Here is a 15,498-nt window from a genome sequence, read left to right on the forward strand (position 1 = left end):
TCAACAAATTTTTATCAAATTTTGTCCCTATAGCGATTGATCGATCGTTAAGTTTCTATTAAATCGCTTTGACCAAATAATATTTCTCGTACATTTGAGTAAACCAATCGCTTTGACCAAATAATATTTCTCGTACATTTGAGTAAACCAATGTTTTAAATAAAATGTTTGGATCAACAAATTTTTCTCAAATTTTTATCCAATGTTTTTGTTTGGACGTCTTATTGCTGGCTTCATGTGCCACGATGTTATTTCAATGAGGGAAAGTTATTTTATCATAAGTTTTTCAAAAAAATGTGTGAGCAAGCAAGTTATTTTATGCAAACTAGGAAAACTAGGATGTTATTTCAATGAGGGAAAGTTATTTTATCATAAGTTTTTCAAAAAAATGTGTGAGCAAGCAAGTTATTTTATGCAAACTAGGAAAACTAGGAAGGTTGGGGCAAGTAAACTATTTTATGCAAAGTTTTTAAAACATTGTTTGGACGTCTTATCGCTGGCTTCATGTGCCCCGATGTTATTTCAATGAGGGCAAGTTATTTTATCATAAGTTTTTCAAAAAAGTTTTAAAACATTGTTTGGACGTCTTATCACTGGCTTCATGTGCCCTGATGTTATTTCAATGAGGGAAAGTTATTTTATCATAATTTTTTCAAAAAAATGTGTGAGCGAGCTAAGTTATTTTATGCAAACTAGGAAGGTTGGGGCAAGTAAACTATTTTATGAAAAGTTTTTAAAACTAAAACGCATTGTCCAATATCCAAAGCCACCACTTCCAGGGACACGCTGCCACCTGCGGCTTCTTCTTGCCACTTGTCAGCGCTTCTCGCTGCCACCTACGGCTTCTTCTTACCGCTTGTCAGCGCTTCTATCTCCTGTCGTCTCTTTGTTCCACGCAATATCCTTCTTATCTAAACTTGCAATATCCTTCTTATCTAAACTTGCAGCTCCATAGCATAGAGAATTGGCATGGCCTCCAGAAACTTGTGGAGCGCAGAGAATTGGCATGGCCTAGAGAATTGGCATGGCCTCCAGAAACTTGTGGAGCACAGAGAATTGGCATGCTCTCCAGAAACTTGTGGAGTGAATCTGCATCACATCGTAGGTAAATATCATTAAACGATCCTTATATTTTCTACTTCCATTGTTGGGCCAACATCAGCAGTAAGTTATATTCTACTCTGCTTTAACCAAAATAATTGCAAAAATACAGTTAATAGTTCATTATGAATGCTATTTGAAAGGGAATTATGCTTATAATACCTTTACCTGGGAACCCACCGCAAAGCTTTATTGGACATCCCAGAAGAACCTCATTTTTCTGTAGCTTTTGAAGGTTTAAGGCTCTTCCCACCCTCCATCAAATTCATATTATGGAACAAGTTCTGTAAGAAATTTTCCTTCCATGGCCTCAAGGCAATCCTCCCCTTATTCCTTTCAGAGCACCTCAGTCTGTCACAGGTCCGAGCAACAGAGATGTTTCATCTCTTCACAATGTCGTGCTATGCAACTCCAATGCTGGGAGCCGTAATCAACAACACCCTCTTGGTAAACTATTAAAACCAATCTTGTAGAACCCTCCTATTGAAATTGGTAAATAAATTGACATGAATCATTGTATGCTCTATTTTTCATCTTGAAGGGAAAATATAGAAAAATACAGGCAATTACACAGGTCTTTGGTGCGGGCAATTACACAGGTTGACAAATGATTAGAGACTTATGGAAACCTGTTACTCGGAACGGAATACCAAATATGTAAAGTCTGCCTCAGTTGTCCCTGGCAAAGAATGAAGTAAGGGCTCTCTCTTGATAATTGCCTCAGCCATAAGTTTTACATTTCAATAGGGCTTGCTACGGGATAGGGATACAAACTCAATTAAAGTCACCCCCCATACTCCCAAGGAAATCAAATACCAGTCATCGTCACCCTCGCTCTAATCAATTGTCCACCAGCGTCAAAACCCCCAAATGACAATCTGGCGTCGGGTCTTCGCGAGAATCCCACAAGAAAAAGCACTCCATTGAGCATTGTAAACCAAACCCACACAACAATACCATGCACGGGGCATTTACAAAACCACGTTTGCCCGAAAGAAATTACCCAAACGCCAGGAGCACCAGAATTCAACAATATTAAAAAAAGAAAAGTTGTTCCAGAACATAACCCACCTACTGGAAGGACAGGACATCAGACCTGTAATGCATGCGCTCCCCCTTGTTGCATTTGATGGCTTTGGATACATTGGGAATGGTAATCTTTCCAGGCAGAACGGCTTTGTGCTTGAGGTCACAATCTAGCTCAATCAGACGGGAATCCCCTTTGCAATACGATAATCGGAGATCGTTGGTAATGTCGTAACTGCGGCCTATGGCTCCAATTGCATTCTCGGCAGCCACTTGGGCTCTATCCTTGCCCTTGCTATTATTATGAAACGCCATTCTCAAATACCATGGTCAGTCCTTGATCATTCGTTCGTTCATTTAGATCCCTTGCGATTGCATATTCTCCTCTGATCCAAATTACGGCTCCGATCAGTAATTCGGACGAGCCGACGGGTGGGCATCTGAATGAAAAAATAATTAATGTTTGACTGGTTTTTGTGTGTGCATCTGATGTATGTATTCAATCAGTGTGGATGTAGTCAGATGGGGTATATAAACAAGTGAAGAACTCAGATTTCCTGATTCAGCAGTGAAGATGGAGGCAGGTTGAGTCACCCATCAAGGTTCATTTATGCCACAAATAGAGCTTTTAAAAAGACACCTGTAACACATGCAAAAAAAAAATATAATACAAAAATATATTTCAAACACGCAAAATCCTGTGGGCCCACAATTTTACCACCTACCTACCTCTCGTCCTTCTTGCATAGCGAACGTCTTTACCTCTGTCTCTTTTGCATGTCCAATGTGTCGCACGACCATAATAGGCTTCTTTAGCTCTGTCTCTTTTGCATGTCCAACGTGTCGGACGGCCATAATGGGTAGGCGTCTTTACCTCTGTCTCTTTTGCATGTCCAACGTGTCACACGGCCATAATAGGCGGGCGTTTGACGAGGCTCTACAGGGATCTGCCTCTTGTGTTGCCGTGGGGCGTGTCCATCCCGGAGGCTAAGCAATTGGGATCGTTCCGTCTGCTCCAGCAATATCGCTTGGAGAAAGGGGGCGACTTTAATTGGGTTTGTATCCCTATCCCGTTTGAAATTGATAAATACATTGACATGAATGACTGTATGCTCTGTTTTTCATCTTGCAGGGAAAATATAGAACAATATTGTATCTATCTCTTCTCTGTGCCTATTCCCTGGTCAGTGGTGCGAAACATAAAGCCACCCCACATGCATGATACTTCTCTTAGCTGCGGTATAGCTCTTGGCTCGCTCTTTCCTGGAGAGGCGAGGGGATATAATTCATTTGACAGTCCAGAAACCATGTTACTTTTGCTCCATATGCACCAAATGTATCCATAAATAGTAAGATTTCCTAGCTTTGAATGCCAAATGTATGATAAACAACAAATTTTGCAGATAATAGTAAGATTGCCTAGCTCTGAACGCCAAACGTATGATAATAGCAAGATTTCCCAACTTTGAAGCTCTGAACATTCTGCCGATAGATTGGAAAGCACCTCTGTCTTACCTGTTCACATCTTCTAAAACAGTGGAATTACACACTGATTATGAGTCTTATCAATGGGGTTACTGTGTTTCTGGGGTTACTGTGTTCTTTAACCTCGCTAGTAAACCTCGCATCGTTGTTTAAACCTATTGGATGAGAGATCGTGGTAAGTTATACACAGAAATATTCACTAACATGCATGTGGTAAGACACGCGGTAGCTAATAAATAAATATTGACTAACAAGTGGTGATTTATCTGGGCACTTTATAACTAATATTAAGAGCGATGCATATTTAATATATATTTTTTACCGAGATTATCTTGGACGGAGTATAATTGTTATAACATGCCATGTGGAGCGTCGTTGCAATGAAAATACGTTTCTATGGCGATATCATAATTAATAATAGGTTGCAGTAATGGAAAATTGAAACGTATCTATGCCAGTATATTCCATTGAACATAATGTTGTTTAGGTAGGAGAGTAGGAACTGACAAAACTCCCTAGTAGTTCTCCTCTTTCTTTCAAATATAAAAACGTTAATCCATTCCCAAGGTACAAGAGATAGACTTTAGCTAAAGCAAGAAGAGCAAGATAATACTAACTTAGTCCTATTCATTCTCATCGGCAATAGTTTTCATATATTAATCTAATGTGAGATATAATCCAATCCAAATCATAAAGAGCCAATGTAAATGGTTTACTTCATACTATATTAACAAAACATCAAATTAACTTTATGAATAATATATAGTATTAACCTTATACGTATATTTAACTTTTACTTTAAATATTCTGTATTTCATTTGCTTACCAAAAAAATTCTTATTTCATTTAATATATAACATAGCTATGGTGAATATTGTGAGCATATATCACTTACGTTTTAACATAATATGAGTCTGTGAGCATATATCACTTACGTTTTAACATAATATGAGCCTGTGAGCATATATTACTCGCCATCATTATTGTTGTTAGCGATTTATACTTGTTAATTTGCATTTATGGGATGATTGCTAATTTATGATTATAATATGTAATTAATTTACATATTAATTTTAATATAACAATCCACTTTTATATTTCGTGATGGAGCTGGTCTTTTTTAAGTTGATACGCGAGGACTTTGGCAGATCAAACAACAATACAACAATAGCATGATGGTAACGGACCATGTCTCTTTTCATCAATTCCAAAGCTGTAATTACTTTATTATCTGATTTCATGCCGGGCAGGGACTACTGCCGCTTGCAGACCTTGTTATTGTAAGTAATAAAAATAAAGATTCTACTGCATCTTCAGAAAAAAATTTCAGGATGGGCCTAGGAGCTGTCCAATGATCATGAAAAATCTTTTGTGCGGTGGTCACCTTTTTCTTTAGTGATTTTCCATGTGCCGGAGTCGACCATTTAAAAAAAAATTGCGGCGGTTCTAAAACTAATTACGTCGTAATGCGTTTCCCTCTGAAATGAACTGCCCCAAATGTCTTTCTGTCCTAATCGTAGCCGTTAGATATTTTGTTAGACAATTGAACAAAAATCAGTCGTCTAATTTAATAAAAAATGTTTTAAAACATTAAAAAACCTTAAAAAATGTTTCACTTTCCACTTGACATCTGTGCGCCGAGCTCTCTGTTTGTATAGTCGAATCGACAATGGCAATGGCATCCCGTGTATCCTCCTACCCACAAAACCCTTCTGAAATTGAAATCTAGATAGAAATCGCGCAAACGGGTGAAGGGAAACCACGATAGACTCTGCCAGCATTCAAACCTAGAGAGATGCACTTTCTTGTGTTGCAGAAATCATAGCCTGGGAGCGGTTTGCCGACCTTTCGTGTCTTGCACTTAAAAAATTAACAGCACACTTTCTTTGCATGCTCTTGGTTGTCTTGCTATTTTGTTTCTGTTACCAAGCATTTCCCCTGTTTTCGTCATTTGGTTTGTGAACTGCTTCAGCAATGAGTCGCCCATTAATACAATTCGTAGGCAAGCATTTAATTTATTTATGATACTAATTCATTGCATGACATTGTTAACGGATGTTGGGTGGCTCTCGAGGCACACCTCCAGATGTGGTAACCTGGCTCCCAGTGGCTTCTCCCTGACGGAAGGAAATAGTGCCTTCGTTTCCCAGTTGCTTCTCCCCGACGGACGGAAATAGTGCAGAATCCCTGCAACTTCAACGTTTCTCGGTATCTAGACCCTGCTCTGCACCAGATTACCAAGAAAATCCTAAATTCCTTGCTGGCTTGGTTTCTATGCTGTATTACTATGTACAGTTTTGACTCCATGGACGTTCTCCACTCATCGCCGGCTTAGGTAATGTTTCCTTTTCTAAAATTGCTGGCCAGTTTCTTTCCCTTTTATTTTTTGAGCTATATGTCTTCTATCGAGCTAAACCCTAACAGGTAGGCTGTTTTCGTAAGTAAAGAGGGCAACCACCAGGGTCGTCAGCTCCAGTAATTTACCAAGTAGGCAATTGTGCACTTCCTATAACCCTTCTAGTGTGTACAGGTAGACCTTTGATACTCATTACTCTGACCTCTGTGGTAGCTTTCAATGTATTCCTTTGGTTACTTGAAAATTATTATGGAATGAATCATGATGCATAGTGTTTGTATGCGACTGTACTTTTAATCATCTATAGAGCCTTATGTCTTTACAATAGTAAGTTTAAAGTACCAAAGAAAAATTTGAATTTTCCCTCATAAATTAGGGCTAAAACATAACTCTACTCTAATGGGAACCCATGTTGTCACTGTGGCTTCGGATGTCTGCAAGGCATGCTTAAGGAGCAAGACATTTAAAAATTCATGATGCTTGTCGCCTCTTACAGGATGCACTTTTGTACACACTAATTCAGTTAAAAAAAATTCTCATGATTATTTTCATGCACAACATATGTCCTTCTAGGCTTTATTGAGGTCCTAGGGCATGTTTTGCTTGTGGTGTATATGGAGTTCATTTGAGAGATCATTTTATTTTCTTTATAAATATTAATCAGTTACCACTCATGCTTGACATTGCTTAATCTTCTGAGTTTTTCACTTTGGCTCAGGTGTGACATATTTTCCAAAACTAGACTGTCCACACCTTCAAAGACTGGATTTTCCCAGAACTAGATTTCGAACGGATGGAGTGACTGAGCTTGGGAGTTTAGTGAAGCTCAAGAATTTTCCCTTATGGGCAATTTTTCTGGCAGTCATTCCTGGATCATTACTTGCATCCATGATTTTTGTAGACCACAATGTTGCTTCCATTTTGATACAAGTAATCCTTCTGGCATCCCCAATTTACTTTTTAGTTTCATCGAGCAGAGGTTACAATTATTACTTTTAACTTTCTAGAATTTATTAGGGTGCCATTTATTGTCATCTCTTTCTCTACTCTTAGTCCATATTGACTGGAATACAGGACAGGGTCACTATTAGACTGAATCAGACCCAAGTTTAGCCTAAATGAAATCAATAATTCCCTTTCGTTGCAGAATAAAGTTGGCCCCAATGCAAGAAGGACCATGTCAAGAAACTGGGATATATCAATTATAGCCATCCTTGTATTTATGTGTGGCATATTTGGGTTGCCTTTTTGCTACGGTCTTTTCTTTCAGGTAAAAGTGTGCTGAACATATTAGAGATGAAACCTACTTCTACTGCAATCAACAACTTGACAGTCAAAATTATTGGTAGACTTCAATTATTTAAAATATAATTCAAGTATCTAAAATATTCCTCTTGTCATGTACACTTAACAGAGCCTGAAGCATGTCCAAGCTCTTACACATGAGAAACACTCAGATCTGGAGAGCCAGGAGTCCCAAAATGATATTAGAGTCCAACACATTTCAGGCCTGATTGCTTCCTTGTTGTCAGGCCTTCCGCTTGCTCCAGGATTAAGTTGGGTCACTGCAAAAATTCCTCTTGCTGTGGTTGTTGGCTTATTCATAGAGGTAAGTTGAGATCATGACCTAAAAACCTGTTTGCAGAGTTCCATTTAAATCATTTTCACTAACTACAGGAAATTGCAATACCATGTTGGCTCATCTCATTTTCATCATCTCTTTGAATCCACATAGGAAGCTATATTGTAATATTATGTTTTGTCACAACGTTTTCGTCATCTATTCAAATATACATTGGAAGGGTTTTTTTTTTAATTTTGAGCCAGCAAAGCTGACCCATGTGTATAAGCACCAATATTCTCACCAGGGCTCCAGAGATCTGAACCAGCCATTTGAGAGGTTTGCATCAGCCAAAACATAAAGCCTTTGTTATAAATAAAACATGTATACATAGTCTTCCTACTCTTACTTTCTTCAATTTCTTTCGAATATTCATATGGTCATGAAAAGTTTTGTTGAAAGAAGTCCCCTTTTAACAAACATGCACCACCATAGTGTATCTATTCTACTTGAACCCTCTTAAAAGAGTTGTTCAATACTCCTATAGTTGATTTTGTTGACCTTATTGTTATGGATTCTTGTAATGAGAGAAATGTGGTGCATTCTATAGCTTGGCTAGGGTTGTAAGTGATCTATCAACTCTTGATTTTGTTGACCTTGTTGTCATGGATTCTTGTAATGAGAGAAATGGGGTGCATTCTATAGCTTGGGTATGGTTGTAAGTTTTCTATCAACTCTTTTGTTTATGTCTTTGAAGTTTGTACGAGAGAAATGGGTTCATTATATAGCCTGGTAAGATTGTAAATGATCTATCAACTCTAGTTTTTGTGTGTGTGTGTCTGTCCGTGTAATAATGCATTTAATGATACATTTTGATTTAATCTAAATAATATATAAAGTACATTGAATCCAAATACTTGCACGAGCCCATCTAAACTCAGGTCCAATATAGACCTAAAGTTTGTGTAGCTCAAAATTGCATGTGTCTAGTTCACACAGATCTAAGTCAAGGTACTTAGCAGACCACTAAGTACATGTCCAGCTTCCTAGTTGAAAAATTGCTGATTATAGTTACTAGTAAGCTAATTATTTCAAGGGTGACTATCGATTGTTGTGGTTATAATCCTCTTTGCTAATAAGGTATATAATCAGAAATTTGCATAAATGTCAAGTGCATGCATAATAGCAAGGCTAGATAATTCTGTGAATGTATGTCTTCATAGATAGTTGGTCTTCTGGCTGCATTATCGTTGTAATCCTCTCTGCTCATCAGGTATACAGTAAGAAATTTGCATAAATGTCAAGTGCATGCATAATAACAAAGGTTAGAGAATTCTGTGAATGTATGTCTATTGTGTGAGTGTATGTTTATATAGATAGTTGGTATTCTGGCTGCATTGTTCCAACAAATTGCTCCAAGTTATCATTTCCCTGACAATATGGACATGTATGAATTTTTGTTGATGGGACAGAGAATGGTGTGTTTTTGGATGCTTGTAAACCAATATATATTTATATCAACCCTGAATTTGTCAACTGTTGAAAGGGATCAGATCTTTCTGATATGTAAACCCTTTTGATAGTGCAAAAAATTGGGAAAAGATTGCTATCTTGAAAGACCTGATACCTCTGCGTTCTTCACATATTTTTAGTAAACATATATCTAGGCTTATATATATGTTAAAAAAAAACTGATTAGATTTTCTTTTCTATTGTTTGGGACACTGTTATAATCTTTTCATACTGAAATGTACAGTGTCATCTGGGTGCAATGCTAAGCCTCAACTTACTTATTTCAGAGTATTGATTCCTTTGGTTGTAAGTGCCAAGGTTACACACTTACTCCTAAAAATATGTGTCTTCATTATAATTCAACAAGTGCATGATTAACAGAACAGGCTGCACAGTCTTATCAATGTATATTAAAATAGATGGTTAGTCTTCTGATTCCACTGTCCCAACAGAGCCAACCAACTTACTGCTACACAACATCAAAGAATATATAGAAATGGATGTATTCTCTCTAAATTTTCCGGTGAATCCATATCCACAGGTAGTTGGCTTTGAGTTTGATCCCTGTGCCTTGCATTGCTATAACCCTGCATATAGCTCCATGATGTGGGTATGTTGCCAAATTCAATTATTGAATGTTTCAATTTAGTATTTTAGTTAAGAATCACAGGTGGTTGGTTTTGAGTTTCATCCCGGTTCCCGGCATTGCTATAACCTTGCATACAACTCCATGATATGGGTACCTTCCCAAATGCCCTTATTGAATGTTTCAGTTTGTTATTTTAGTTAAGAATCCATATTGACCCTAAATGCTTTAGTTTGTCATATTGGCTGTGCAATGTAAACCCATGTCATCATTTAGTTGGTTTTGAGTTCTATATGAATTTACCTCGTTTATAATTGATCAAATTTTACATACAATCTGAATAGACTTGCGAATTGGGTTACTCTAGGTGGTTGAGAATGTCCTCCCAACCATAATTAAAGAATCTGAATGGACTTGCCAATTGGGTCTAACCTAGGTGGTTGGGTTTAGCTTAGCCTAGAATGTTGTCCTTCCCAATAATTAATTCTCATTCAGTGAACTGATGATTGTGCTTTTAATATCCAGTAATGGTACACAACTTATAATGACTCACTGTGTTGGGTATTTTCTCTAGATGGCCTTTCAGACCTTGGCACCGTTGCATTTCGTTGACAACGCAAGGCTAATATTGGCAGACCCATCGCTGCGTTCAGTCCCATCAAGGCAGTTCAGTTCGATAAAAGAAGTGGTACAGTACACCTCTATCTAGATCACTTGCACCCTTTTAATCTTCGCAACAAGCAAGACCCCAGCTGCAATTATTTTCCCATTGTTCATCCTGCTCATGATATGGGCTTGCCATTGCCCATTACGCAGCCTTTTCATAAAAAAAAGGCCTTGATAAGCTCGATAGAAAACTTCCCGACGAGCAACCCAAAATTCAAACCCCAGGCATGAAAATCTTCGATAACCCCCATGCCAGGGGCCGCAGTATCCATCGTCGTGCTTCACAAACTGACAAAATCAACAGAATAACAAAGTGGGTCGCAGAAAAACCATGGAAGTTGATCAAACACCTAATCAGTCTCCACTGCTATGGAACAATAATAACCCTAACTCAGTTGTTCTCCCACCTGCAACCAAGCGGAGGCTGAACGAGCGAAGGAGCATGCGGAATAAACGAATGAAAAAGAAATTAGCTCTGGATTCATCACATCAATGTGATGTGAATCCTCCTCTCCATATAGTTATTTTACCTCTTTCGTGCAGATACAAATTGAAAAACCCACAAGAGCAAGAAGAAGAAGAATCCTTTTCTTTTACTGCATCAAGATCAATAATGAAGCAGATGTCAACCCAATTGATCCTCAAGCCCAAAAATAGTTTTGAACTACAAAATCCTATATAAATGCACTAAAATATACTATATGATCCAAGACCCAATGATCCACCCAATATAGATCCTATTATAAACCTCAGTCCTGGAAGATCAGCAAGCAAACCCAAGAGAGGAGATTGTGTGGATTACACCACAAATGATGAGACTATGATAAAAGTGGTGAATAGACAAAGCTCGCCATATCCCAGAGCACAAACACAGCAAAATAATGTATTGAACCAGAGAAAAGAAGGCAACACTGCATGTGCTCCTGTTGTTGTTCCTGAGATTAGGCCATTGCCAAAGCCCACAAAGCATGACATTTTTCCAATGGAAGGGAGGATACAACCCAAGAAAAAGATCATCAATGTGATTGATGAGACCAGCAGGAGGACGAGGATGATTTTGAACCAGAGAAGATGGCCATCCAACAAGCCTATGCCATCTGCAAGTAAAGGCCCTGATGGTGCGTGAACTTTTCCAATGTTGCTGGTGGATTGGATTGTACTGGATACTTGTAAAAATTTTGAATGTTCAATTTTGCAAAAGCGACAACTTTTCATAAGGCTTGATCTGTTCAAATTCTTCATCCTCTACTGTCAAAATGTAATCATGTTATCTTTATTTGTTGATATAAAATAAGCTTGTTTAATTTAAAGGTTATAGTTTGCAGAGATATTCATGATTTATTCTATAAAGATAAACCTTAGAAACCTTATGTATCAACCGGTAAATTATTATTAATATTGCATATGGTAGAGTATATATTATATGATTTAAATTCAAAATAATATATTAATTGATTTGCTATTCAATACTATAGATAATCTACAGATACTAAAATTAATATTGATAATCTACGGATACTAAAATGTTTATGGCCTTTAACATAAACATTTCATTTCTCATATCCTTAAACTCATTGAAAATTTACAATATTATTTGTATATTTATTAGTTTTATAAGTCAAGTAAATGTGTCCATATAAGCTTATCGGGCTTATATCAATTACATTTAATAATCTAATTGTCCTAGTAAAAAACACAATTATTATATCAATTACATTTAATAATCTAATTGTACTAGTAAGGAACACAATTATTATATGATAGTTAGTTTTATAAATGTTAAGATAATAATCAATATCAATAATAATTTGAAAAATGAATTTAGCAACTTTATCCTTATATGTAAAAAGAAGTTTAAAAATTAAGTTAAATTTTTAGATTTTTAAAAATATTTATCTATATCAACATATTTGATATAAAAATAGTTGGTTATTTTTTTCTAAAATTATATTAATTTTTATAAATTTAAACATCTTTATAAAAACGTAAAACATTATGCACTAATCAATCAATATTTTACAAATTTATTTATTTTCCATAAAAATATCTCGGTGGTTACGATTTTAAAACTAACATTGATTCTCCCAGATCTTTACTCTTTAATAAACATGGATGCTTGAATTTTTTCGGTTGAACCTTATATATAAATTACGTTTAAGGTACAACCAAAACCAAAACATGATTCAAGCTTTCATAAATATATATCCAATCTGATACTGCTCCAACTGCAAATACTGGGCAGATCAAAGGGGGTCAATTTAAGGAATATAACTTGTGATATGGCCTTCAAACTATCTACCTCTATCACTGGAGTAGCATGAAACTGGAAACAAAATTGACAAAAGCTGGCAGATTGCGCCTTAGGCTTCGGAAGCGCAGCCAAAGGAGGAAAAGTAGGACAGATATGCACAGTCACCACCCCAGAGGACGATGCCGCAAATCCATTAGCTGGCAGTGTAAGATATGGGGTGACACGTAAGAATCCACTGTGGATTGTTTTTTGTAAGGAATGCATTGCTTGATTGTCTTTGGTTATCCACAGAAGGCACACCCATCAGAAATGATCAGTCATGAATATATCAGTAAAGCTGACCATCATGAAATGTTTCTTGGTTTAGGGTTTCTTAGGCTTTTTCATTTTCTTGGTTTAGGTATGGAACTCGAAAAGTTTTAGGGATTTTCCAGTTTATGATCTTGAAAAGGAATGCATTGCGTGAGAGTCTCTGGTTATCCGCAGAAGGCACACCCATCAGAGATGATCAGTCATGAATATATCAGTAAAGCTGACTAGCATGAAATGTTTCTTGGTTTACAGTTTCTTAGGGTTTTTCGTTTTCGTGGTTTAGGTATGGAACTCGAAAAGTTTCAAGGCTTTTCCAGTTTATGATCTAGAAAAAAATCAGTTTAAGTCAGTTTATTTAAGTCGTATAGAGAGTCAGGGATAGTATGCTTGTATTGCCTTTCGCAACAACTTTAAAAAAATCCTCCTTCACAAAGGTTGATGGCTCCAGCTATTTTTTTCTTTGCTGATTTTAGATGATGTGAATTTTGTGGCGTTTCCTTGTGTTGAGGTAGTTAGGATTTTTCTTGAAAATAAATTGGTGAATATTGTCATTTTCATTCCTCGATGAAGTTTTGTATGGAGACTCGGGGATAATATGCTTGTAGGCTTTTGCATATTTTAAAAACATCGGTTGATCTTTTCATCCCTAGAATTCTTTCTCATCTCGTTTTCTGAATGGGCTGTAATTCTACTTCACCCATTTTACTTGTCTTGGATGTAGGTATATAAGCTTTCATTGAGTCGGAGAGAATTAATCAGATTTTCTTGCTCATAAATACCTTAACAGATCCCATACGTCAGTGCGTGTTTGGTAGGGTATTGACATAACACCTCAACACATCCAACGCAACCTCTGTGCCAGGGAACAGGCTTTTAACACTTGTATATATATATATATATGCGCTTGCTACAGTGATAAGGACTTGGCCTCTTCTTCAATACACAAAATAGGGTTCCTTGATTTTACTAATATAGATGACATAGGATGCCCACTGATTGTCTTTCCAAGGCTTGCAAATATATGCATACGAAATCTCGACTTCCTTAAATTATGAAGGGCCTTAGAACTGTCCTTTAAATGATTCTCAGCTTCCTTACAAATATGTGGAATGAGAAGTCCACCACCTTTCTTCTTTTCTAGCCTGGAGATCAAGAAATCACAGCCCCAATGACCTATATTGGTCGGCCAAATTCATAGAGCATGATAGTATATAGCAGTGCTTTATGTGGCATAGGCTTCTTGGCCTTATTACAAGCACAAGGAATAAGTAGGCATCTTCTTAGATAAAACAATCGACATTAACAAAACTTTTTCTCTTCAATAACTCAGAGAAGAAAGAGGCATGAATAGGTTGGATTCATTGTCTGAATTGAAGAGCGAGAGAGAATATAAGATAGAGTTCACCGAGCCATAACATTTCTGCCTCCATACCACAAGATCGAGAACAGAGTAATCCTTTATCCAAGGTTGGCTTCATGAAATGACCTTTGGCATATTCTTGTGTTCTTGCACTTTTCTTGGCGTTTTAGGAGAATAAAGTTCTTTTCAAAAGACTTATCCAAAAGCATACTTATGCCCAGAATGTAAAAGAGAGATAGCTCCATTGCATAACAGACCTTTATTGTTTCTTGTGCTCAGAACAATAAGAACACTTGGCTCCTTCTTAATGGTTCATAGAACTAGGCCAACAACTCGGTTCTTCATTGCTCCATAGGACTCTCTTTAATTCATTGATCAAATCCAAATAAATATATGTATCCCTATAGTCACTTATTTGATCCTCAACAAATTTGCTTGTTGGACATCTTTGTTTACAAGACTTGAATTTATGTGAGCACAGGTGACTGGATGGAAGGACTACTAGCCTCAGAATTCTGATGCAGAGGTGCCAAAGGGATCAGATCTTCAAACATAATGTTGACTGCTTTATCCAATGAGAAGATTGGACTCAGATCAACAAATTCTTAAAACAAAACTCTTCATTGACTTCTTATCATGACACGTGGTTTAGCTACTAAAGGAGGACTTTAGCATCTTCAGATTTGTTAATGGCCTTCATGAGTTATTTAGCCCAGCTCTTGCATATACCTAGAGTTGTATTATTTTTCAAGACCTCTCATGTTTTCGAAGGCTTGCAACAAGATACTTCAAATACATTAACAATCCACTGCTTCATCTCTTGAGATTGCATTCCTCCTCTTGCTTGGGCTTGACCTTAGCTAGCTCTAATACCATGTTAATTTTTGAGTTAACATGTTCTTTGCTTAGGTCAAAGGTCAGTTACTTCATTAATCCATTAGCCCATTGTTAATTCCATTAATCCATTAGCAATCACGTTGGCCATTATCATATGACAGTAATAAATGCAAAGGACAAGCCAAGACAAGAGGACACCATGATTTAGACTTAAAGCCAGGGCAAAACCTGACAAGGGGAAAACCCACAGATCTTTTCTTCTTGATAATATCAAATGTTCAGATAGAGAGAAATCCATAAGTACAATGATACATTAGTCAAACTCAATATATTGACCTGCCATAAATGATCCCAATAAAATGTCCAAAAGTCAAAGTCACACATGCAGAAGTCAACAACAGTCAAAGCTATCCTAACCAGTCAGCAATCAACAGTTAGCAGCTCA

At 36.9% G+C, this 15,498-nt stretch overlaps 1 pseudogene; it reads right to left on the reverse strand.

The window, feature by feature from the left end:
• Positions 1 to 1,008, reverse strand: part of LOC149236794 (succinate dehydrogenase subunit 5, mitochondrial-like) — a 34,900-nt pseudogene extending 33,892 nt beyond the window's left edge.
• Positions 1,009 to 15,498: the final 14,490 nt, after the last annotated feature.

Source organism: Pinus tabuliformis, chromosome 8, assembly GCF_031772625.1.
Source record: "Pinus tabuliformis cultivar Carrire ecotype Pingquan chromosome 8, CPIR1, whole genome shotgun sequence".
Taxonomy (NCBI): Eukaryota; Viridiplantae; Streptophyta; class Pinopsida; order Pinales; family Pinaceae; genus Pinus; species Pinus tabuliformis.